The sequence below is a fragment of the Nothobranchius furzeri genome, chromosome 3 (genome assembly GCF_043380555.1).
Source record: "Nothobranchius furzeri strain GRZ-AD chromosome 3, NfurGRZ-RIMD1, whole genome shotgun sequence".
Classification (NCBI taxonomy): Eukaryota; Metazoa; Chordata; class Actinopteri; order Cyprinodontiformes; family Nothobranchiidae; genus Nothobranchius; species Nothobranchius furzeri.
This window is the reverse complement of record NC_091743.1, coordinates 76,739,240-76,742,865: the sequence shown is the minus strand read 5'-3', so window position 1 is coordinate 76,742,865 and position 3,626 is coordinate 76,739,240.

Here is a 3,626-nt window from a genome sequence, read left to right as displayed (position 1 = left end):
TGAGTCTCTAAAATGCTTTTGTTCTGGAACCACTGAAAAACATGATTCACAAATTGGATCAGAAGCAGCTGGAGTTTTCCCGTTTACCCCCAAACATTCCAAAGGAAGCCCGGTTGCCTCTGGTTCTGTTTGGGTGAATCACTTCCCTGGATGACTGAGATCCTACACCATTTAGAAAACTATTGTAACAAATAAAAATGAGATACACATTTAAACTTCAGAAACAAATATGCAGATCCCACATCACAGAACATTCACTGGAGTAGTGAGACTTCCGTTGTTCAGGAGATTTAATAGTTTGTTAGCGGTGGGGTTTTGCTGTAAAATAAATACACTCCTGATGCACTGATAGAAGGATAATTTTGCAAATATTATGATCTAATCTTCTTTAGAGTTTTGAACTTTTAATGATTTTGGTGTGAAAAAGAGGAAAAACTACAAATGTTGGGATCAATTACATATTTTCATTTTTAATTAACAAGAATCTACCTCACTGGCATAAAAACATCACCCCAGGTAATTCTTAAAAAACATGTTTTGTTTAATTCTAATTAAATCCTTTTGATTTCTTGTCCCACTGAATATTTTCCAATCTCACAAAAAGGCAAAGAGACAAATCCAGTTTATGCTGCTCTGTCTGGTAGTTAATAAATCTTTTTTCTTAAAAAGACGTCAGTTTTCATATTTTATTTTCAGAAACATAAGAAATGTTTAAAAGTGAATGACAAATAATGACTCATTTAGAATCTGCTCTCCTGTCCCAGAGCAGATGCAGACAAGAATAACCAAATCAAAGGTCACAGGTCATTTTACCTGCATAACAGTACATTAAATACACAATATTCTAATGCAAATGAATTGTTTGTGGTAGAAATGTTTGTTTTATACAAAAAAAGATGACGTTATTTTGTGATTCCATAAACTGCTAAATGTTTTCCTAAAGGGAAGAGAAACTATTCTAAAATGATTGATAAACAGCTAAATCTGTCAGATTCATCACCACTAGTTCTTTTAAGGCAACTACATAATTACACAAGGTCAGAAACATCAAGTTAAACAGTCGGGGCTATAAAAATCTGCTTTGCTCTAATGATGGTCATAAAAACCGATCGTGCAGAACGTAAATCCATTTAACGTGTTTTTTATGCTTTTCATTAACAAAACGTGTTTCGGTAAAACCTGTTCTCTAAGGACCACGAAGGCTACTCAGAACATGCTAAACTGGATTTTGTTTCTCGTGGAACTGGAGAAAGCTTCTCCATAATCCAGTTTGATCTCATTTGCTCAGTGAACAACGACAGGGATCAGACCACGTCAGAATTTTCATCAGATGTAAAATTTATTTTATTCTTCTCTTTTGTACGACTCATGTCTGGAACAATGAAATAACCTCTAAGGGGAAAGTAGTGATGTGTTCGTGTAACTGGACGCTTTGCGATTATTTGGTTAACATGAAGACAAGCAGTGGGCGAACCAAAGCTACTGGCCCCGTGGCTTCTCTTTAGGATCTAAAGAACAATGAAGCAAGAGGTGGTCTTAAGGAGGAGAATCCAACTGGTGGACTTAACAGGCAGGAGGTGGGCAGTAAAGGACATAAACACTTTATTAACAAAAGCAACGCAGGAAATTCATGAAAGTAAATGAAACAAGGCCAGGCAGTAATTTGAAATACAATGAAGGACCGACTGAACACTCTGGACAGGAGGATTACTGGAGCGGGGGGCTGCAGGAGAGCAGCGATGTGGGGTAGTAACGTGGATGGGGACTTTGTGTGGCCATGGCCAAAGCTTCCTGTGTCATTTATTATGAATGCAGCCAAACTCCTGCAGTTGGAAAGCACTATCAGATGCATTCTCATTAAGGGCAAAATGCATCTTTGCCATACCTCCAATGGTCAGGGCAGCACCAGGGCAGCGTGCACGCACAGCGAGGAGAACATTTTCAGAGGGTGGCCTGGTGTTGAGAGGCGACAGTAAGGAGTAGAATGGAAAATCCCTTTACTGCCTGTAAATGTCCACAACAGCAGTCATCACACGTGTTAAAGTAAACGAGAAGAAATTAAAACAGAATTGCTTAAATTATTCAAAAATCAAAATGCTGACATTTTAATAAAAAATGATGAAACATAAAAATACTGTATGGATTCAAGATGGCAGAATATCTACAGGAAATTGGAAACATGAATGGAAAACTGCAAATGCAATAGTGAGTGCGTGAAGGTTGGACAACAAAATAAAAACAGCTGAGATGTAGGAATTTATCTCAAGATGTGCAAAAGATCCAAGACGTAGCCTGCTGAGGAGTGAGGGAAACCTTTTCTCTGGCAAGTACTCCTGATTATTTGGGGCATTGGCGCTACTAGAACGTTCATTCAGTCCTTTTTTACAACGTTTTTCAGTTTCTTCCATAAATCTGGGAGATCAGGGTTATATTCCTGGTTGGGTCATACAAAAGACTTTGAAAATAAAATGGGACCCAACGCCTCCCTGCTTGACACTCAGCAATAAGGGGTTGGATTGGGGGGTAAAACCACCAAATAGTTCCTGAGCGCAGCTGTGTCTGCAGCTCACCGCTCCCCCAGGGGATGGGTCAAATGCGGAGAACAAATCACACACACCTTTACATGTTTCCACAGCTTCTGCTGTCTTCCTCAGAAGTGTCACTCCATGCTGATGCGACATGTCTGTCAGCTGTTTTATGCTGACTTGTGCAGCGCTTCTGTCAGTCGAGCGTCATGTCAGCACGAAATTATCCAGAGAACTTGTGAGCGGTTGCTTCTCAGCGAGTGGAGTGGACTCACCCACAGCCTCGCCTCACAGCTCAGTCATGAGCACAACGGTGATGAGCAATGTCCCAAACAGGGTGATGAAGCACCGAGTCATATGACTAAAGGGTGACTCGAGGAACAGAACATGATCATTTTGGTTCTGTGGCCAGAAAACATCCCAGATCTTTAAGATTTTGTGGTTCGTCTTCACAAGGCAGGCGGACAAATACAAACCCACAAATTCTGATAATCTCCAAGCATTTCTGTTGTAAGAGGGAGTCAGTCAGAATATGGCCCAGATGTTGGTGACAGCATGTCAGGGATGTTTGTAGGGAGAGGTATTAGAAAAAGGATCAGTGCTGCAAATGTTGTTTTTGTAAACAATCGTCAATAAAAGCCGTTTGACCGCATCGTCATACTTTGGTTCAACAGAAATACGAGTTAGGAACACAGTTGAGTCATGAAGGCATTCAAGATGAAGGTAAAGGCGTTGAATAATAAAGTAATAGGATTCAATCACTCAAATAAAATGAAACTCTTTCTAAGAGAATGGTAAAGTTAGCTAATTCTGCTTAAATTAGAATAAATGTAGCATGATGTGAAGACCTGAAAAAGACTGAAATCTATTACAGTTTGAGTTTGGTATGGTAGGCAAGGCAGCTTCATTTGTACAGCACATTCACACACAACGGAAATCCAGTCTGCTTTCCAAGAGCAACAACAGCAAAATCAGTGTGACAGCATAATTAAAATACACAAATACATTTAGAACAATTTAAATAAACAAGTTAAATTCAGATTTAATGATCAGATAAAGGCAACGGAGGCTGAGCAGCTACAGCGCAGAAGGTGCAGCATA